The 23,009-nt window shown below is 49.4% G+C and overlaps 2 protein-coding genes across 2 annotated transcripts in view; both read right to left on the bottom strand.

Moving 5' to 3' along the window:
* Window positions 1-23,009, bottom strand: part of CDK5RAP2 (CDK5 regulatory subunit associated protein 2) — a 212,462-nt gene that overhangs the window by 121,049 nt on the left and 68,404 nt on the right. The window lies entirely within an intron of this gene.
* Window positions 1-23,009, bottom strand: part of MEGF9 (multiple EGF like domains 9) — a 97,264-nt gene that overhangs the window by 34,504 nt on the left and 39,751 nt on the right. The window lies entirely within an intron of this gene.

The raw sequence follows: 23,009 nt of genomic DNA, 5'->3' as shown, positions 1-23,009 counted from the left end.
TTTTGCCCTCACTCTGTTATTGACTACGTGAAACTCTGGGCACCACCGAGTCAGGCACTTGATGGTAAAGAGAACATCATTCACATTAATGTTAAGAGCTTTACAGCAATCACTTGTGTTATTCCTTAAAAGGATTGTATGGGTCAACAGGGGAGAGCAGACAAGGATTTCTCGGGGCTAATACATTGTTTGTAACATCGTTAAAAGATTAAACACGTTTGTTCAGGAAAATTAAATCAGATTAAATCTGTTTCTTATCACTTGGAAAGAAATACAAAGTCAAGGGCCCAACTCTCTGGGTCACTAGAAATCACGCTAGCACTTTTCATTAGTGTAAAGCGGCCATTCTTGGCGTTCCTGCCAAATTCCAGCTCGGCCAAGACCGTGTCACTTCTCCACATTTTCTCCTCGTTTTCAGACACCCACCAGGTGGAGGGCCAGGGAGATCCCACCGACAGGACATGGAAGCGCTGGAAAAGTAGAAGAGGTGTGGTAGCAAACATGGACCAGCTTGTAACGCAGAGGACTGTGCAGGGGGGATTGCATAGCTGTAGCAGAACAGTTGTCCCTACGTAACAGGAAATTTCCCCATGCAGACAAACCCGCCGGGTCTCTTACACTGAAGCAGCCTTAGTATAAAGAAGAAGGTGGCCCCAAAATGTTTACGGCACAAGAAGCTACTGTAACTTTAAATAGACCACAAAAATGCTCCAGGATTAAAACAGTAACTGTTAGAAATGGAACTGGTCCTTTTAATCAATTTAGAAATAGTCTGCTGGCATTTTACTGTAGTTGCTTACATTTTCCTGCTAATATTTTCACAAGCGTCAGCAACCATATAAATATTCTGTGTTTCTATTTTAAAAAACTCCGTGCTTCTAACCACCCAGCGGGTGACATCGCTAACCAAACTCTCCGAGTTTAGAGATAAACAAGATGGAATGCAACACTGGTAAATACCCATCAAAACAGCACACAGCCACCCCAAACTTGAGGCCTCCTGGAAGTTCAAGCCCTGCTTCCAAACATACTCCTTTCTCTGGCACCTCTCAGCAAATTTAATCATTTTGTCAGCAAAATTCTTCTGATAGAAGAATCAAGACACCGCACATGGAACGAGGTTGAGGATTTATTAGCATATTTCAATTTTGGTATCTATCTACCACGTCCTAGCAGAGAAAGGGATTAAAAAAATTGCATGAATAATATGAACTATAATCATCTGTTGAAGTCTCTGTGCGCTTAGACCCCTGCAAAAGTAATTAAAATCACAAACTTTGCTCAGTGCTTTGGGGAGTTGCAGCTAATGAATGACTGTGTTAATTTATACAGAAACTTTAAGTGAGCTACGAAGGAAAACCTAGAGCAAGAACGATCCTTTCAATCATTTGTGTTGGGGCTACAATGTTCTGTTGCATGAACAGAGAGCAAAACACATGAGAGTTAGGAGATGAGTCAAAGAAAAAGAGAATTGTTCAGCACACCCTTCTTTCTTCTTCCATCTCGTGACAAATAAATGGTCAACCACAAAGGGGTATGTACAGATGCAATGCAACTGTGGGCTCTCCACCAGGGCCTTCTCTAAATGGTACTGTGTACCCCCATTAGGGACAACGCCAACACTTTGCTCTTAAAACACTTCAGGAACACACAAGATTAATATTTGGAGTAATTAGAGACTGGAGTGAACCCTGCAAAAGAGGATTCAAGCTCAAACTAAAGGAGAGCTGGAGCTGGGGGACGAGTGTAAGAAGGGCTCACTGTAGGGTGACATGAGATTTGGGATCCGGGTAGTAGATCACCCAGGATGTCCCCAAGATGTGCGGGTCCCTCTGCAGCCTTTAAACTTGAGGCCCATCGCTGAAAAGCAGAAGTTAGCGTGGCTGAACTTCTCACATGTCAACAGATGGCAGAATTTAGGGACCAAATTGGCCACTTCTATACTGTCACTGCAGTTACACCAATACAATTTTTACATCAGTTTTCAGGCTCCTGGCTGCAATCCAGCCTCAATAAACTCTGAAAGGGGTCACTGTGTGTTTAGGTAACCGTGAGGGAGCAGAGACAACTTCTGGGGCTCTGAATCAATGGGAGTAAGATGTTCTCAGCCAGGAACCTGCCTGCCTGGGAAACGAGGAGCCAGGTGGACATCTATGGGGCAGGGGAAGATGTTTAATAGGTAAGCCTGGGATAAAAGCTTCAGGCTGGGAAGTGAGGAGGGATTTCTAAATCAGCTGAAGAAGGAAGTGGTAGAACAGCTTTCCCAAAGGATTACAGGAGAAAAGAAACACTGACAGCTTTAAAAGGAAGACAGACACTTATGAACAGGACTGTGTGATATGGTTACCTGGGAACACGTGGAAACTGGACACATGACCTTGAGGGATCCCTTCCAGTCTCATATTCCAGAAAAATCATGATGGGTCCAAATCTCAGACAAAGATAGACACCTCATACAAAGCACAGCAAGCGCATCTACTGCCAATCCAGCCGAGCGCCACGGGGATTATCTAGCACATAGGTTAAACCCCCTTTTGCAGCTTTCACATGCTTCAAAGAAAGGCCTGCTCTCCACCCAGGCTGGCTAGCAAGACCATAGCCACTGCTGGTATTCGACTTGTCTGGGCAAAGGAAGAAGAGCTGAGTCCTAATTCCAGTTAGCTCTTCCGGCTCAACTCCAGACTCCTACGCAGGCTTGCACTTGAGCTAAAACCCAAGTTACTTTGCCTTGCCTTCGCTGCCAGTTCCAGCCCTAAAAGCACAATTGCAATGCAGGCATCTCCAGAGGATGGTGCCTGCAGGCCAGGATTTTTGTACATTAATAGGATTAGACAGGGAAGTTAGGCTGTATTCACTTAGGCTGTATTCACTCTGTGGCTCAGGGAAGCCACGGGTCTCTGAAGCTGTCAGGCTGGCACCTCTCAGGCAACTAAATTCACCCATATGAAGGTTACAGCAGCGTCAGCAATGAAGGAGCAGGTTCTTGTCTTGGACCAGGACCAAATTCCTCAGCTCACTCGGCAGCCTCAGGTTCTCTTTTAACTAGCCAGGAAAAGCACAGCACAAAAGGCCTCCTCACATTCGTCAGGTCTCAAGCCCAAGCCACGCTCCTGCTGACTGGAGAGAGGAAGGAGAGGAAACCAAGAGCTCGGCGTTCACGCTCACGCCACCTCGGGAAAACCGAAAACAGCCTGGGAACTGAGCTATTAACTGCCACTCATCTGCCATCCTCCCCATACTGATCTCTAAAGAGCAAACGCTTTCCAGGCAAAGATAACGGTAAGTGGTTCAGGTGTCCCTGCAGGGCATTGAGTACCCTGGATTTCTAAGAGCCTGACAAACGCCAGACCGAGTCCGCTGCAACTACCAGGCCTCCTTCATTTCTCATTCCAGTCACGTTAGAGGATTTGCTCCTACTTTTTACATCAGAGAGAAACCGGAAGAACTAGGCCCTCCCGGTTATTGAACCTGCTCTATCAGGGGAGCTGGCAAGGGTAAATTAGCCTATCAAGGAGAAATCACTCTTGCCTTAGTTTTTGCCTAGAAATAGCTGGAGCATAAGACAGGGGAAGAAACCTACCCACTGATGTTTGCATTTCAAGTGGGAAAGTAACGCAGAAGCCAAGCCACTAAGATGACATTAGATCTTTAAACAAAAGCTAATACAGAAAGCTATATGCCCAAAAAGGCCTTATTAAAAGAATTCATCTATTTTTTTTCCTTCAGCACAGTATAAATCAGTTCAAGCCCCACAGTAGTTAGTGGTCACGCTGAGAGAAAAATGGGAAGGCGACACCAACATAGGGCAAGAGCCACGAACAAGGAGGTTCAGCCCTGGCTCACTGGACGTACCTGGCTCCTTGCTCAGGCTTTCCGGACGCAGAGATTTTTAGATGTTTCTCTGCAGGGAGCGCCCGAGCCTCGTGAGAGGCGCCTGCCTGCAGCTCCGAGGTCTGCCCCCGCATCGCGACTTCCCCAGCAGGGAAAGCGCTGCGTCACCGTACGTTGGGCAAAGAAAACGCATGGTACGTCTTCCTCGCTTAGCTGACAAGCTACGAACTCCTTTGTTCTTGGTGAGGACACAGCAAAGCCTTTAGTTTAAGTAACCGTCGCGGCCCCTACTAGACATTGCCACATTAGAGGTAAAGCACAACTTCCTACTCCAAGCGCACTTGACAGCACACATTCGCAAGAGCCGCTGCCAGGGGCGCAGCCTGTCAAACACCCTCAGCCTCGGCCTGCAGCCACAGCTCCCCGGCTCGAAGCAGATGCTATAGCAGGAAAAATCTGCACAGCCCTCCTCTCCCAAAAATAAGCCGTCACAGATGTCTCTCCTGAGCAATTCACACCTCTCCAATATCAGCACTTCCCCGACACCTTTTGCAGAGTCCCAAGCTCAGGAAGCAGCAGCCTTCCCAGGCTGGCATGTTTAAGCCCCCCCACAACCCCCCTTTCCCCAGGATTATTGCCCCGGGTGCAGGTCAGTGACCTGCCTTCCAGGTGTACGCAAGCACGAACTCCCAGCTCCACCAAAAAGGGTCACTAAGAACAAGCTGGCGCAACAAGCATCTGGGATTGCAGCCAGTACCACTGAAAGGAGACTGGTGTGGGATAAAACAACTGAACATGACCAAGCTAACTGGAAATGAAAGGAAATACAAAAGCAAAGAGGGGCAGAGGTCCAGAAACAGCACTGCTGCAAAAGCCAGAAGGCTGGTGGTACAGGCAGGGGCCCTGTGACTATGGGAAAATGAAAACCAGCTCTGTAACACCCATCTTCAATCTGTACAAAAGAAAACTTGCAAACGCAAGTCCGATCGCTCTCCAGCCAAATAAATTAGAAAGTTCAGCCCAGTGTTTGTCAGGCCACATTATCCTTTGTGCCCAAATATGCTAACGGCTGAAAAAAATCATGCAAACATTTGCAAATCCTCAAAGTCCCATTGATGCATTCTTATCTGCACTATAAAGCTTCATGCTTTCGCCTTCTCCTAACATTAAATTGTTGTAAATGATTTAGACGATATTTATTTAGGTATGGTCTGGTGCAAAACACGCAGATGTTCTCAATTGAACCTCCCAAGGGCTCTGGTTTATTAAAAGCAGCTTAACAAGTTACCATACATCAGCTGCCCACTGATGAAGGTGGGTTCAGCCACCAGCCTTATCGCAAAGGGAGCGCAACATGCAGGCGCATGCCTCCTGCTGAAAGACAGGACCTGCCAGCAGAACAGAGAATGGGCAATGGTAACTTCCGAAACCATCCCTGGTTTCAGAGCTGGTCTTGCTATAGATTATTCCTGGAGAGGATAAGACCTTCCCACTGCCAAGAGGTCTTTCAGGCAGGTGGCCACGCAAGAACCAGGATACATGACTTCTGACCACTTAAGAAGCGATAGAAAAAACTGAAGGCTGCACTGCCCGTCTTTGCTCTCAGCTCCCTTTCATCCTTTCAAGCCTCATCCGTTAGCTGGGACATCTTCTGCCACTCACGGGAAGCTGCTGCTCAAATCTCATCCTCATTTGGCAAATTTAATATTAGCTCAACCACAGATCGTTTCTTTGGTAGGGAGGGAAGAGGAGATGATGTCACTCCATGGGATGAAGAGCCCTTTCATGCCCGCTGACTCCCAGTTTCCGAGTTCGTCCCTGGTCTGCGGGCTGCCAGCTTGCTCCTCCTCCAGCAGATTTGTCCAGGAAAATGATGGAATCTCTTATCAGATCACTGGCACAAGCGGCTTGCCCAACTCCCTCTACCGAAGAGCCTTTTCTACATCACGATTTCTACCACTGAAAGAAACTTAACCAATGAGACTCTCCAGCAAACCTGGATTTCTTTTTGAAACCAGCCAACCGAGGCCAAAAGATAGCAGCCTTTTCCTCAATTTAATGTGAACTGTTAATCTGACAGATTTATAGGGTTGGTGTGGATGAGTGGTACATGCGTGCACAGGCAAAACAGAGGAAGTTTCCAAGTTAAATAGTCCTGTGGTCCTCTTTTCACACAGCACCAGAGTTGTAAAATAACGACCCCTGAAAACACCCATCCTCCTAGATTTGTTTTTCAGAAGTTTATGGCCCCAAGACAGAACAAGCCCAAAAGCAGCAACAGATAGAGCTGAAATACATCAGATACTGGAAGGGGAGGACAGATCTCAACCGGAGAGACAAGTTTGTAACAACATCAGATCTCACATGATGCTGGCTAGGTCAGCTTTGACTTCTCATCTGCCCCAAAATCACAATCAGATATGGGATTTGTTTCATTTGTTTATTTATTTTAAAAACAGCTAGCACTGCAAATAAGCCAACTTTAAATAACAGTGTCATAACTGGGTGAGCTGTACTCAACACTTAGGGCGCTCTGCAAGCCCTAGCTGGACACTTCTGCCTTTGCTTGCACACCTCCTAGATCCAACACGAGCATACCTGCAAATCCAGCAGGAGCATATCTGCTCCACTGGGGTCAGCAGACAAATCCTGATCTGATGCACATTTATCACAGTATTTCCCTTCATTTTACCAGCCCCAAACATCACTTGGTGACTATTAAGACACACGATCCCCACTGAAGAGAAAGCTGCATGCATGGAGCTAAAAAATACAAGAGACTTCTCCTTGCTTGAATTAACAAATAAGAACTTCCTTGCAATGAATTCCAATAAGATGCAAATTATGGCAATTAGATACCTTAAATATACAGTAATTAAGGAAGGCATTATTAGAGAAACCTGTTCTCGCCATGCCTTCATCACTATGATGGTTACAAATTATGAGTGAAGAGGGGCAAAGCCGCGTTTTTCTTATTTGATATCAAAATCCCAAGGGAAACCCTGGGCAAAGGGCTGGGGGTAGGGGGGAAGCCTTTGCTCCACCCGTGAAGCTGGGGCTTGCCTCTTCCTCTTTGCCCGAGAGCTTTTTGCACAAACGCAATAGTCACTGGTTGTTTGCCACCACCGCCCTCCACCTTGGGCCGCCGGGGCACAGCGGCGATCAATGCACTTCACTGACAAGGCTCTGCTGGCCGGGAAAGCTCCCGCCAGTCGCCAGTCGTAATGAGGGAACAAAAGCACTAATAGGTTAAATGCACAAGCTATCAAACACAGCTTCTAATTTTATTCACCCGAGCCCTCTCATTGTCCCTACTTCCTTCAGCTGTGCCTCACAGTGCTGACAAATCAAACCCACGGTTTCAATGATCTGCCGGAGTAGCGCGCTGATCCTGGACTCTGGGATGAGCCCGTTTCCCGACATTTCCACCGTAAACTCATTTATTCCCTCCCTGGCAGGGAAACCCAGGCTACAGACCAGGTACCTTGTCCAGCTTGCAAGGAAATCATCTGCCTAGCTACAGGAGCTGCTCTCTGCCTGTGCATTTGTCTGCTACAATTAAGTTTACTTAAAACTAATACACGTCGCTGCCAGGCACGTAGCCTTTGAGTTTTTCCCTCTCTGGACCCCGAATGCTCACATCGCCTGCAGATGCAGCAGCTCCTCATCTACCGAGTCACTACCATTTGCTCCTCGGGCTTGCAAAGGCAAATTCAGCTTCGGCAGGAACGGATGCGACCCTTGGTGCCTCCTGGAGGATGTCCGCTCCTTCCAGACCGTGTTAGATCCACCTCACCGTGGTACCGTGCTCAGAGCATTGCAGGGCTGCAGAAAAGCTGTTTTTACTGCCCCTGGGAGTGTCTTTGCCCCAGGTCCAAGGATGTATTGAGAAAAGAGTGGCCAAGTTCAGGCTGCTGTAAAACAATTCTTCCCCTTAGTACAGAAACCATAATAAGTTACACCCAGTCAGATGTTGTGGCTTAAACCTGCACCGATGGGAGGAGAGCTGGTGGGAGCCATAACAACTTAAACGCCTCCACCTAGGTACATCACAGTAAAAGCTACAGAGCTTGGACCGCTGGTGAGATTTCCCAGCGAGGTAGTAAGTACGTTACTGATCTCGTTGCAAAAATGCATCTTTTTTTTTGGCAGCAAAAGGCAAAACCCAATTTCTTTACACTGGGTTTGGCCATGGTATAACCAGCTGCTCCTTCAACTTACAAAAAAGAGCTGCGACTCTCCCTTATCATTGACACTGTGTCTAGTTACAAAAGCTCAGCCCACTGAAGGAAAGATACGAGCCACACCACAGTAAAAAGTCATCTTTTTTCCTTTCTCTCCCATTTCAAGCAGTCCTTCTCGCACCAGGAGGAAATACAGAACAAAACTGCAGGGAAGCTAAAAAGCAACGGCACAACATTGCAATCGATGCATAATGCAATACGGAAACGCTGGGAACTGTATATCTCTCCCCAGCGAGCTGTCAGCGAGGCTCGGGAAAGGGCTCCGCGTCTCCTGAAAGCAGCAGCCGCTCTCGAGGACTGCTGCCACCGCCAGCCTGCCAATCTAGGGGGGAACGAGACCTCTGGAAAAAGGCCTTCACCTCCTGGGGCAGTGCAAACAGCACAGCCAGGTTTTTCCTCCAAGCAAACTCTAGTGACTCTCAAGGCGAGACACAGGTTCAAAGCAAGATTTTGGGGCATCCCAGAGAACCAGAAGACGGATCAAGCGGGTTCAGGTCTCTGCAAGGGCAGGAACCACTTGCAAACAGCCAGCTGTGGTTCCAGCCCCAAAGAGCCCCGAAGTTCAGAGGCGCTGCTACCCCTGGGGCCACGTAGAACCACCCTCCCCCATGAAATCCCCAGGGTTAAATTCAGCCAATGTAACTCCACGGGCTTCCCAAGGAGATCTGGCACGGTGCTACCATCTGAGTTGTACTTCAGAGATCAGCCATGAAACATCTTCCCTCCTGTCACCACAGGAGCGGCCAAACCCAAGATTTGAGTCTAGATTTTTCTCCCTTTTCCAGGCAGGCCAGCTGGATATGGGTCAGCATCATCCCCTAGGCATACGCACGCGCATCGAGGAACAGCCCTGGTTAGCATGTTTCTGCTGCCAGCCTCGTGCTGGTCCTGCTTGCCCCAGCCTTCTCCTTTGGGGATGCAAGCCCCAGGGATTTAGCCCAGCAAGTCTCGGCAGTGTTTGTTTGATAGCAGTTAAGACGAACAAAGGCCAATGATTGCATGAGCAAGTCGCTGTGGAGGCTCTTTAAGTACTTTTGAGTGAAAATTGCTGAAAGGGTTTATACGCATTTGGGAGCGGGCACTCCTTTTCAGCATAAACTGATGCCTTCTGCAGAAGCAGAGCGAGGAGGTTTTTTTCCCCTCCTCTCTTTGTTTTTCTTCTTCTTTATACAGAAGTGGGCTTGTGCCTGCTTGTGCTTTCCTAAAGAAAAAGAGAGGGCTGACCATTTGCTTTTGTTGGGGGGGGAGGGTTTAGGCTATTTTATGTTTAAGCCTGTGGAGAAAATCTGGAATGAAAACTTTCATCAGTATCTCCAGCAGGTGCCTAGGGCACTTCCTTTCAAGCTTCAGCTCCTTTTCTGGAGGAGGAAGGGACTGATCCTTTAACAAAGATTTCCTTTATCCATGGTGTTAATAAACTGTTACTGAATGTGTTAATAAAAAGAGAGCTTTATAGAGCCCTATTTAAGACCCCGTCCATCTCAACTCGTTGCATTTTAAAGCTCAGTGACTAAGTGAAGCCACAACATCACAGGATTCATCTGCCATATACTTTTCTAATTTTTCCCTATTCTAAATATATATATATATTTAAATGCAGGGTTTTGCTCCTCACAGTAAAACAGCAAAGTGTCTTTCTTCATCTCTCATTCACTTTAAAGGCTGTGCAGACCAAGGGAGTGGGATCTCTCGCTCACTTTAAAGGCAGCGCAGAGCAAGGGAGAGGAGACTTCTGAAGAGCGAAGAAAATCTTCTGATGGTCCAAAGCTAGCGTGCCCCTGTTCTTCTACTGCTTGCGAGCTTACTTCCAAGTTTAATAAAGGTGTTTTGTCTTATTGCTCAATAAGTGGAATTACCATAGCAGAAATTCCACTGGGGGGACAGGGATAGCAAGAAGCATGAGTAATCAGAACTGGTTTCAGGCAGGTTTTGCCATTTGGGTCTGGTTTCAAGGGTATGATGACATAATGCTACAGGCTAATTTGGATTTACTATAACCCTCACCAGACAAAGAGCTATAAGTTATAACGTGCTGCAAGCCTGAGAAGCTGCTGGGATAGCGCAAGGAAAACGCTCAGGAGCTGGGATAGAGGCTGTTTCCTGCTCTGTAACTTATTCCCATGTTTTATAATGCAAGCTTTGTGCCTGCCCTGCCACACTTCGCCTGGTGCCCAGCTCTGCATCTACTTCCAATTCGCATTTAGCAATTTTCGTTCCCTGTTTCAGGATCTGCCAAGCCTTTGCTTTCATCCAGCACTGGCAGAACTCAGCCGTGATACCGCTGGGAGACAAAAAGCCGTCAATCAATCCTAGGAAGAAACGTTGAGCTTTCAAAGAGGGAACTGATATGGGCCAAGGCACACCATGGTGGGGAGGAACCCACCACACCAGGATGGAGAAAGCCTTCACTTGTCACTGAAAACAGGGAACTGCAGCAGAAGATCCACCATCTTCTTTCTGAGACCCGTTGCCTAAGCATGCGGGGCTGAACCTTCGAGTTTACAGAGGTGGTGGCTGCAGGGGATGTCTCGGAGCATCTACGCTGTAATGCAGACTTTTCTCCAGCAGCTGCAGAGAAGGCACAAAGTCAGAGCAAACTCCCCACACGCACATGAAGCAGGAGGGCAGAGGCAGGGTGCAGCCCCCGACGTCTTCCAAGGCAGCTCACGCGGCTCCCGTCCAGCAAGCAGGAGCGATGTGCCCCTGCCTCCTGCTTACCTCGGTTTTAAAACCCGGAGCCCTGCCGTCGATTAATGACTTATCAGGACTGCTCATCGGCTTTTAATTTCTCTCCTTAGTCACTGCAGCTGCTACCAATGCTGATGGATGCCGCAACTACGTTCAGTCCTGGTTACTGCCTCAAACAGAAATTGTCTGTATTTATTTCTAGCAATAGTTCACCTTCAAAAGGAAAGTGTTTTCATTAAACAGCAAGTTCAGCAACCACAAATAAACGCTGTGACTTGAAGTCTAAGCCAAGTTCCCGAAACCTGCACAACAAACACCAGACCATCCATTGTACAGCTGCACCTGAGCTGTCCAGACAGTGCTAACACACCCACCCGAGCACTGAGACAAAAAACAATTAAGCGACCACACAGCAGTATTCACTGTGCTCTGAGATGGTCGACCCTTTCAAGCACCCCGTCCCTTCCTGCCCATAGCGTCAGGCCCCAAACTGAGTATTTGTCCGCTCTGCGTGGGGAGCCATCGGTTGTCTGTTCTGCACTGGCCCAAGAAGTGCAGCTGAAACGTAGGAGGCTCGCTCCTCCCAGGTCTTCCGGCTCCCTTGCGTTACTGGCCACGGCCACATGCGGGACAAACAAGCGCAAGTCTGCTAAAGCTCACCATCGAGGGGACAACTCGGCCTACGGTTGCCAAGATTTTCTCATGCCAGGGTGCTGAAGCTTGGTAGCTCGAGGAGAAGGAGGCGCTTTGTGGCACCCTCAGCACGAGCTGGCGTGAATCAGCACGCCGCTGCCCAGGCGTAGCGGCCAGGACTGCGCTGCGGGGAGAATCGCCCTCGGTGGAAGCCAGCTGTTCAGTTCCAAATTGGCACAAACAGGAGATCCTAAAGCAAGAAGATGCTCAAAGCCACAGAGCTTCCTTTGAATCCAACGGGTCAGCTCTAAGAGGCTTGTTTACATTGCCATCCTGACCATTTCCCAACTTTTGAGGGCTTTATAATGAGCGTTTTAACATTGCAACATTCCAGTCCCTGCAGGGGGAACCGGAAGAGGACGGATCGTCCTCCAAACGACGGAGGAGGGAACCGAGGCAACCACAACATTTCCTCTTCCACCGAGGCAACCACAACATTTCCTCTTCCACCAGCTCTGCTGGGGAACCAGCAACCTCTCCGCAAACCAGCACCTGAGCCAGATGCACAATGGGATGGAGCATCCAAAATCCCCACCAAACCCAGGGGAGCTACAGGGACGTGACACAACCTTCGCCAAACAGACACAGACTCCAGTTTGATCTGGCCAACATCACGTATATTCAATATATTAACCTAGAACTCCATGTATTTAGGGGAGAGCTGCTGCCTCTTTAAGGCCAGGACCACCCAGCTCACGTACGTACACAAGGGAGCCCTGAAGGAGGTTTTGGGCCAGTAGTTTCAGGCTAAGAGGACCCACGTGAAGTGATGGGTGGAGGAAAGCAGAGTGAGAAGGACCGATTCTCCAGTCCACGATCCCAGCCTGTGCACGAACTGCGGGATATTTGCTCTGCTTGACCCCAAAGCCAGGCTCGTCCTACAGGGAAGCCAGCACTGAGCTTGCATCCGACTGTCCCTTAAGAGGTGTTTCAAGGACTCGTTTATTTTTCCATTTTAAATGGAGGCATCTTACACAAAAGATGCCCCTGAAAAGAAGCAACCAAGATGTGAAAAGGAGCAGAAGAACCAACTGCAGGGCTGCGGCGATAATTAACGTCGAAAGGCATGTTGTCGACAGCTCCAAGTAAACTTCCAAGAGGGGAAGGGGGGAAAAAAAAAAAAAAGAAAACATGCTCAGAGTAAAATAGCTAAGTCCAGACAACTGTTTGTCATTCATTATCTGGAGTCAAGCTTGGATTTCTCAACAACGCATCCAAGCCAAAGCAAGCACGTTAATAATAAAGCATATTTCACAGGGAGCTGCGCTCCGGGCGTGCTGCCTGCCCTTGAAGGGAGACGCTGGGGGCAGGTGCGTGCTTTGCTTGCTTGTCCCCGATAACAGGTATTTAGTTTGCTACGTCACTTCACTTTATCATACCCTGAAACTCGTCACAGAAACCGAGCTCCACCTCCCCATCTGGTCCCCCGAGCCGGCTGGAAATATCACGGAGGCGATATCGCGTAACGCGCAGCTCCCGCCGGGCAAGCGCGTCCCGGGACGCCCCGCCGGCGGGGAAGGACACGATGGGAAGAGGAAAGCCGCAACGACGCCCCGCGGGAACCGAGGGGGCTCCCGGGAGGTAAAAGGCAAAGCCACTAGACCATAGCACCGCAGGAACTTCATCCAAGCAACCGTGCTGAAAAACAAGGCAAACCTCCCCTCCCAGAAACACCCAAAACGAAAGGCCTCCTCCTCGAGAAAAGGAAGAAAAAAAAAGAAAAAAAAAACCAGCAAAAACCCAGCATCACAAAGTGGGGACTGGGAAGAAGCCAGCCGAGAACATGATGGAGAAAGGCACTGAAAGAAGGGGCTGCTATCATTAGCAGGGAAAGCTCAGGGGAAGACATCCAATATATCAGAACAAAGCCAGAAAGAATCCAGCCCAGACAAGAGCCAACAGGTCTGGGCACTCCGGCTTAATCTGAATAACTCTTCTGTGTCGATACGCAATCCGGACCCGATTCGCCGTCTTCACTTGATATCCCGGGGTCCGAACTGCGTTTCGCCCCGGCTACCCTCACCTAGGGTAAGGGTAGTGCGGAAAGTGCAACCCCTCGCGTGGTCTTCTCCAACCGGTGGAGCGTTACGCAACGCACTTTGCCCTGTTTCCTTATGCACTAAAGTACCGCAAATTAACAGCGACGCAAAGGTGTGGAGGAAGGCTCGCATTCCTCTACCCCATTACTCAGGCATCCTGCAAGCAAACCTTGTTTTGAAGGGGGAACCCAGAGTTTGGGGGGGGGGGGGAATCATACCCTAAAACCCTTCCCACCACAGTTGCAAGGCATCCCTCCCAATTTCCCCCCTTCTTTTCAAACAGCTCTTCACAGTGTTTAATAAATCTCCATTTTGGGGTAGGGGAGAAAAAAACCCAGAAAAAGAGAAGTCTATAATGTTTTCTTTGTTCCCGGTGACAAAAGGCAAGAGTTATAGCTGACAGAAAAATGGATTTGCTATTCCACAGGAAGTCTGAGCCTAAAGAAAAAATATATATATACACACACATACACATATGCTTTGAAATAAAGGGTAGGAGGAAAACAAGTTATTGAAATTTTTCATGGAACAAGAAGCTTTGAAAAATTTGGTGGGAAGAAAATGTCAAGTTTAAATCACTTGCAATGGAAAATTCCATTTGGGGGAAAAAAAAACCCTTTTTCAGAAGGATATATATTTTGCTGATCTTGACAAAAAGCCTGGTTCAGAGGAAGAAGAAAAAAGCCCTCATATAAAGGTTTCCAACTTGTGTTCCTGCCATTGCTTTGCATCTCTATAGTGCTTTTCATGAAAGCACTGCCCACCATCCTTGCAAACCTGTTATTTATTGAGGAAGGGGTGCCCAAACCAGTGGGCCCCCACCCACTGCATGCAGGCCGGGTTTAGGGGACACCCCTGGCGTTTATGCTGAAAACGAGCCAGCGGAGAAAAAGCCACTTTTCCAGGCGGTATCTCCCCAGACCTTCAAGCAAGCATGCACAACCACAAATTTAGACTAATGCCACCAATGAAACTCTCAAATTAATAGCAATAAAATATAAATGCTCCATGTGATAGCGGTAGAGTGGTACTTAGAAAAAGGGTCTGTGAAAGCTAAAAACATGGCAAGACTAGACCACTGGGGAAAAAAAAAGCGGCAAAACAAACAGTCCATTCCAATATCCTTTTCATAAATAACCAGAATGAACCCAGGAACACATCAGAGGATAATCATTTAGCACAGATCAAACAGGAGAACTAGTACATTAAAAATACATGCGGCATTAATCAGCCACGCAGAGTTATACGCCATCATTTCCATAAATAATACAGGATCAAAGCAGCCCAAGCAGTGCTATCAGTTAATATAGGCAGCCAGTCAGTCAAAAGAGTAAAGCTGCCTTAAAACGGCTGCAGTTTAATTTGCCAGGGATAAAGCAGATTCATTTGAGAAGTAGCATGACCAGTTAAACGGGTAAAGGTTAGAGGCAGCCTGTTAATTATGCAGAGGTGATGCCACGGAAACAAAAAGGTAGTAAAGGGTTAATGTAGACCTGCCCCCCCCCCCCCCAATATAAAAACGTCAAAGCTTGGGGAGTATCACTGTGACCACCTTGATATCCAGTCTGGTAATACCCGCCCCAAGGAGCAGAGGGGCGGTGGGATGCCTGACCCCACATGGGAGATGCATCTCCATGGATGTTGCATCTCCACGGGTACCAGTCCATTTCAGGACCGCTGGTTACGGTCCAAGCAGAGACAGTCCGTCCACTGGTCTGGATGCTCCCACTTGGAAATTAAACCTCAAACCCTCTCGGGCAGCCGGGAAGCTCAGCGCCTCCCACCCTTGCTGCACCTGTCTGCAGAAGCGGGATGGAGGCAGCGAGACCCAGCAAGGCGCGGGGCCACCAGAGGAGCTGGTGCTTCCTGAGAACAAGGCCACGCTCCTCCTCTTCTGCTGGAGAGAAGCATTTCTGCTGCGAGAAGCCCAGCGCAAGCGCGACGGCGGCACGCCGGGCACGAGCGATGCTGGGTGAGCTGGGGGAAACTAATATCTGCTGAGGGTGAAGGCTTGCCACGAACCACCTGGGCGCACTGAAAAAATTAAATATACATGTGTGTGTATATACATATATGTGTGTGTATATACATATATATGCACACACACACATATACACTCACTCATATGCAAGATGCCTGTGTCATTAGGCTTCGGCTCCAAGGCTGCAGAACCATTTAGCAAGCTGATTTTTTCAGCAGGCATGTGGAGCAGCACGAGCTATAAATAGCCAAGACGCTTGCCTTGTCATGCTTCTGCTGGCATATTTACAAGGACAAGGGGCAAGTGAATTAAAAATGGTAAAAGATCGACTTGGACTTCTTACTGGTTTCAACCCTGGCCTGCGTCAAGAGAAGACGAAAAGCCTTATGGAGCTTTTGCTGGTTTTGCTCTTTTTCCAAGGGAAAAGCAAACGTTTGTCTTTCATGCTCAGGCTTTGAATTGGTTACATTTACAAGGCAAATTTTAATTCATGCAGCAGGTGTTCAGAAAAATCCAGCTCTAAGCACAGGACTAACTTAGGATTTAGCATAAGTTCACGCAGCTCCTGGGAGGTTCCTCGTTACGCCTGCTCCGAAATAGGACCCACTTGTGCATGAAACAGGGAGCACAGACCCCAAATCTACATACCATCCCTTCCCCCAGGGGAAGGGGAAAAAAAAAAAGCAAAACACAAAAAAACCCAAAACCAAAGGAGGTTCAGTGGAGGCATCCCTGAGCACGAGAGCTGGCAGACTCCCTCGCACCCCTACCCCACGGCATTTCACGTGACCAACGCCGAGAGGCATTTTGCATGGGAACATCCGGAGGAGCGTCAACCAGCAAGAATCCAGCCTCGAACAATAGCCTGGCTTTGGGGAGATCAACCCTTCCCGCAGATTCGCACCACGACAGCACGTTTGGATGGTCTGTTCTTCGCAGGCAGCCCCGTGCGATGCAGAAAAGCCGCGTGAACCAAGCGTCGCCAGCGCTTTTTGCTGCCTTTTCAAATACTTGGTGAAAACAACTGATGACGGCGAGACTGCCACAGGCCCACTTGGCTACAGGAGCCCGTGACTGGTGCGACAGGGTTTGCTCTTGCTGTAGGAAGACCAACATGGACCATTTCTCCGGCATCCCTGGCTGCAAACAAGAAGGGAAAAGGGAAGGGAAACGGAAGAGGGAAGCAAGCGACCCACCAGAGAAGGTGAAGTCATTCTCTCCTCCAGAAAACACGGCCAGCAGAGGAACCGAGACTGGAGCTGACTTAAAGTTTCCTATTGCATTAAAAAAAAAATCTGTCCAAATAACTGAGATTTGATTATTCTCAGTCCAGAGCACTCTGTTCAAAACATTTCCAGATTGACAAGCTTTAATCAAATAAAAGATCCTTCCAAAGAAACCCTGCCGGGATTTCAGGTGCATTTTCCCCGCAGCACAGGCTCCGGGAGTCCTGGCAGCAACCCGCTAGCTTGACACAGGGGATATGAGCAGCAAGTACAACAAGAACATGAGCTTTACCAGCCGGTCTGAAGGTGCTGGACCTTCTAGCTCATTGGGAGGATACCCAAAAGCAAAGCAAGAACAATCATTTGATTTTAGTCTGATCCAGACTAAGAGTCAAATAAAAAAAAGAAATAAGGTTTCTGGTTCACAGAAACTTGTTTTTCAGCCAGTTTAATGAGACTGAAATGCAACCAGTTCTGTTTTCCTGGAGTGGTGCAAAGACACACGATCCTCGCAAGGCAGGGCAGATGGCTAGCTTTCAATCTAGCCTTTAGGTAGTAAAATATATTAATACCCCCAGCTAAATCTGCAGTGCCAGTGTGCCCCTCGGTCCCCTGCTCGGGCCAGGTGAGACGTTGCTGCACAAGGGAGCCCCGCCGAGCCCAACGGGTGCTCAGCATGAGCCGGGGAAACAAAAGCCCGTGGGCTCCCTGGACCTCCCAAGCAAATCACAGCCCTTGCTGCAACCTCATTTACAAGCTCAGTGAAATCCTTGTTGCAGTCTAGGCGCTGCACAGCGATTCAGTCCCTTCAAAAAAAAAAAACTAAAATAAGTATTTGTCAAAGGTAAGCAGGAAGAACATTGCTTTCCAGCTGTCCGGCTGCAAGAGAAATCCCTGCCTTCAGCACCCAGCACGGGCACGAGTTTATTTCTAACGGCAGCAGAGGCTTCGTGCCGCTCCCTGGAAGCGCCGAGAGCGCAGCAGACCCGCAGCAGCGCTTCCTGCCAGGCGGCTGGCGTTAGCGGCGCAAACGGCGGCAGCAGCACCGTGACTTCTCCTTGTGTATTTATAGACCCCGGGCTCTCGTCGTAGCCTCTCCCGAAATCTTTCCCCTGGCTTCGGCAGGCTCGTGGCCGGGGCCGCGGCTCGTCCAGGACGGGGGGCACCGGAGCCGCACGGCCCCGCCGTCACCCCGCAGCTCTCGGTCGTGCGGGTGGTTTCCTCTCCAGCCTGGCTCGGCGGAAGCTGGACGAGGAGGCAGGTCTCCTCCTCTCCGGTCCAGGCTGCCTTTCCCGAAATAGCCAGGGTCAGTCAAATCACACCAACTGGTTACACCCCGGGAGCTCCCATCCGTTCCCGCGCGAGCGCTTGCTCATCGGGGAAGAATGCAACCCGCCGGCGCGGGCACCGGCGCCGCCGGCCAAAAGCGAGGACGGAAGGGGCTCGCGCGGGCCCGACGCCGCCCCCATCACCGGCGGCAGGGGCACGTTCAGGAGAGCGCCCACCCGCCCGGGGCCAACGCGCGCCCTCCCCGAGCGGGAGCCGCTCCCGCAGGAGCTGCCTGGCTGCTTGGGTGGCCGCGACCTTGGCATCCCGTCCACATCCTCGCGGGGCCAACAGCCGCTCTCCACCACGGCGCCGGCCGTGCAGAGACGGGGCACGAGACCACGCAGCTGCCCTGAGCATCCTGACAGCCGCGCGCAAGGGCTGCCGGCATCGCAGCACGGTGCGGATCCGTGCTCTGCACCGGCTTCTGCATCCAGCAAACTGCTTTCCAGCTGTGTTTTAGGTCCTCAGCTACAGAGGTTGGAAGCGGCCTCACCCTCCGTGCAAATGGGGGTAGGAGACTGCAAGGTGTTTGGATGCTATTGAGGGAGCAGCCAGATAAATCACACCACTGCACAACGCGACAACGCTGGTGGCGTTGGCCAGCTCTTGCTGTTTTACATTTGGTATTTTCCAAGTTGCAGCTCAGTTGCGTGATCATGCCAGAATCTCAGCTATCATAAAAAAAATCCTCCCAGCACTGCTCCCTGCAGAGGAAAGCTAGCAAATGAGACTTTGGATACACTGCAGTCTACCCAAAAATATCCCGAGATTTTCATTAGTATCGATAAGCCCAAGCATCCCAAACTCTCGAGGCAGGAGAGCCTGATGCATCTGTGATTTCAGAACAGCTCAGACACAAGAGCACGGAGGTAGGCAAGACAGCAGGGAGGCAGGCAAGCAGTGACATTTTCTGCTGAGGGCAACATCACTGTATTTTAAACTCAAGGTACAAAACCCACAATTTACTACTTGATCCAAAAAAAGGGAAAAAAGAAAGAAAAAACCACACACAACTCTGCCCTGGCTGCTCCCATGCTGATCCCGAAAGTAACACAATCGCTCCCTATTCTCAGCCTTCACTTCTGTAGCTTAATTTCCATTTCTTAAAAAAAAAAAAAAAAATTAAAATCCCGCTGACATCTTGAAACCGAGATATCTCAGTAACCACACTGAACCACAATCCTGAGCCCTCATACGATGAAAGCTTAAGCTGCATTTCCAAGCGATTAGGAGGAGGACAGGCCCAACGTGCCTCCCCGCAGCTCCCATCACTCACTCCGGACACCCCTCGGCGCACCATTTTCCACCCATTTGGTCAGAGGTGAAACAGATGGTGCTGAGGCAGGGGGTCTGTGCAACCCCAGCACCAAGGCGACTGCAGGTGTCACCAGGCAGGTCCTCGCCTCACTGCTTGGAGAGTCAGAGATTTTAAGGCTACGCAAGTCATTGCAAATGTTTAGTCTCATCTGCTGCTGAGCCTTGGCTAAGGAAACCGGACCTATAGCACAAGCATCAAATATTAAGGTGCATCCCTGAGGGACCACAGCAGTTCTCGGCGTCTCACTGATAACACAGCAAGCCCAGCAGTGTGGAGAAAAAGCGGATTAAGAGGCAACCTGAGGCAGGAGAACATCCAAAGGGAGTAGGGGCTCCACTGGGAGAGGTACAGAAGAGGAGTCACCTAGCGCTGCAAGAGGGACAGACAGTGGTAACGCTTCCCAAAATGGCCTCCAGCAACTTGGACATTTCTATTCCCCTGGGATCTGAGCATCACAAATCCGTATAAGGAGCACAGCTCAGGTGTGACAGCAAGGGCCTCCACTGGAGGACATCACGGGCTGGACATTGCCCAGCTCCATGACTTGGGCTGGGTCCTTCCCCCTGTAAAGCGATGCCAGAGCTGAAGGCACCCTCCTGCGAGACCAGTCCATGCGGGGGGATGCAGGGCACGGGGGCCAGAACCCGGCCCAGGCACGCAGTCTGGCCTCCAAGGAACCAGCCCAACAGCAGAAACTTCCACCTTGGGATGGACGAAGCACTGAACCCAGCACTCCCGGCCAGCCCTGCTCCTTCTCACCCTGCTGCCCACACAGCCGTGACAGTTCAAAACAGGCAGCTCCCACACCCTCGGAGGCATCAATACAGCGATGGAAACAGAGTCGCAACAGCTCCCTGTCACCCTGCAGCTTCGTGCCCAGATGATTAGCCAGCCCGTGCCAAACCCCTGCCGGGACTGAACACTCCTGGGGATTTGCCCAGTCTCTTGTCTATGAAGTAAGTCCATCAGCTAGTCTCCCCTGATACCACAGACACCATCGGTTTGGCTGCACCTTCTCCATCTGGGCTCGGACAGCCCCGGTAAGAGAAGTCATCCATGCAGAAGGCTCAAGATTCATCCAGATATTTCCTGGGCCTTTCGCACCTTGACTCGCATCCAGTGCGGCGCGGGATGCTTAGGGTCCACACGATGGGGCTGCCCACGTTTTCCGCCCTGCGGCCACAGCAGAAACAGCCTTTTAATCCCCTCGCACTGCAAGGCACAAGGTGCAGAGGTGCAGAGTCAGGCTCTGACCGCTCGGTTTGAGACCCGACGACTTGGATTTCTAAGTGGATTACCACCAAATAGCAGGAGGAGAGAAGGTAAGGGGGATCTGAGACACTTGCTATGGTCTAAGGATAACTAAGCCTGGGTTTGGGGTGCAGGTCTTCTCTTCTGACCCAGCCATACCACAGGGACAGCAATGCTGTGTAAGGAGGTTTTGGCTTTTCAGCCCACCTGCCTGCTGTGCGTGGGGCTGGGGCTGCGAGAAGAATGAAAGGTCCTTCAAAGAGCCGCCACGTGTTGGCCCTCTTCGCCTGAACGGCTTGCCCTTTGCTGTTCAGCATCGCCCTATGGAAACAGCAAGAACAGAGAGGGTTTGCTCTTTATGCAGGAGAGTCCAGCCAGGAGCAGGCTGATGGCAGAAGCAGTGCATCTGGTCCAGCACCATCACACCAAGCATTCAGACAAGGCTCATTCACAAGTCAGCTTCCCCAGCAAAGCTTCAGCGGCTGCCTTAAAATGAGACTACTTCATACAAGTGTCTCCCCTTCAAGCGTTAGAGGCTTTGGGGATAAGGCAGGGGATACTTCTAAGCTTGTCTCCACAAACACGAGGATTAGCAATTTACTTCTCTTCAAAATGAAATCCAGGATTTTAAAGTGATCACTGGACTGGAAAGATAAATAAAAGATAAATAAACATCATGAAACTTCAAAAAAAAAAGAGGAGAAGAAAGAGAGAAAGAAGAAGCAGGCAATTCTGCACCTATTGCTGAAGTACTTCTTAAATCAGGATGGGAAAAATGTATTTAAATCAGAATTTAAATCTCAGTAGTGCTGAACAAAAGCTGAATCTGAGGACCCTTTCACAGCAACTTCTAACCAGTATAACTCTATTAGCATTAAAGGAATTCTCTCATACACCAGAAAAGGCCCATTTGTTTCACGCAATAAAGCATCTAATGTGTTAATTCCCTATTACGGGTTGAAACAGTAATGCAGAACGCACGCTTGCATCGCAGAAAAAGGAGGGCTGTAGTCGAACACATGGTGCCCATTGACTTCACTGTTCATTCAGTGGTCTAAGCGCCGCTCTTTGAAAACAAGCTTCCTTACAGGACTCTGAGCAACACTTGGTAGACGGGTTAGCATGGAAAAAAAAAAGAAAAAAAGCCAACCATGCACCCAACTCCCATGCAGACCACAGCTGTACATGCCACACATACCAACTCTGCAAGCCAAGCAGGTTTTCCCCCAAACCAGGTAGATGCCACCAATACCACGGGGAGAGCTGTTATTACAGGGGAACGCTGCTGGCTCATCCTTTCTGGACTCCTTCCTCTCAAGGTGCCCTAAAACCCATCCTACCCACGAGCATGCTGGAAATACTACATCGGTCAGGTTTAATCTCAACCCATGTTAACAATGAAGAATTAGTGTTGGACAAGGAGCATGATCTCTCCATGCATTTCTGCCCTGTCCATAACTACAGTATAAAAGCACTACAAGAAAACAATTTACAGACCAACTGCAGCCATTAATAATTAGCACTTTAGAACTGCAAAGAGCTTTGTAGGCCTCAACAACAGAAACTCAGCACAGCCTGGGTACGTAGGGAAGTATTATCCTCATCATCCCCATTTTACAAATGGGAAAGCCAAAATATGGAGAGGTGAGGGCAGCCTGCCCAGGGGAGCAGAGGGGAACCAGCAGTGGCAAAGGGATTAGCCACAAAACCTCCTGACTTGCATTCCTGAAGCTTCCTATAGCAGTAAGCATTATGCAAGAATTTTAAGAATTTATGAAAAGATGATCATCAAGAATGCAAGAACATTAGGCAACAATCCCAGATGGACATCCAAGAGCGCCCTGAAGTAGCTGCTAAATGCTCTCAACAAAAACCTAAGACCAAGGGAACGAAGACATGACGCCTTTTGGCATCAGTCAGCAGGACTGACTTCCAGGGGCAGCATCCTGTGACACCGTGAGCCGTGTCCGGGAGAAGCTCCACTGCTTCCAGCCACGACCACGACACTTCCAGGGCGTGCAGCACTCCCTTTCCTTAACTCAAGCCAGCGTGCTCCTTGCTCTGTTCTGACAAGCACAAAATACAAAGTCAGATAGGGAAATATTTGCTTCCTGTGACTCAGTGCAAGACGTACATTCCCCTTTTTTGCACGTGGCCCGTCGGGTTCACGCTGCACACACTGGCAACAGCAGGTGAGCCGCTCCGTTTGTTGACTGAGCCAAGGAAGCCTGAGCACAGTACGATAGCAAAAATTGCTTTCGCTTTAAGAAAACTCAACCCCTCCTATCTCTATCAGCAATTCCCAATATTAAACCATCCTCTTTCTTCCTAAGAAAATAAAGACACAAAACTCAATAGAAAAAGAAAAGGAATTAAAGTGGAAAACAAGAGAGCCCAGGTTTTCAACTG

This window comes from Struthio camelus, chromosome 20, assembly GCF_040807025.1.
Source record: "Struthio camelus isolate bStrCam1 chromosome 20, bStrCam1.hap1, whole genome shotgun sequence".
In the NCBI taxonomy this organism is placed as follows: domain Eukaryota; kingdom Metazoa; phylum Chordata; class Aves; order Struthioniformes; family Struthionidae; genus Struthio; species Struthio camelus.
This window is presented reverse-complemented; position numbering and strand designations above follow the sequence as displayed.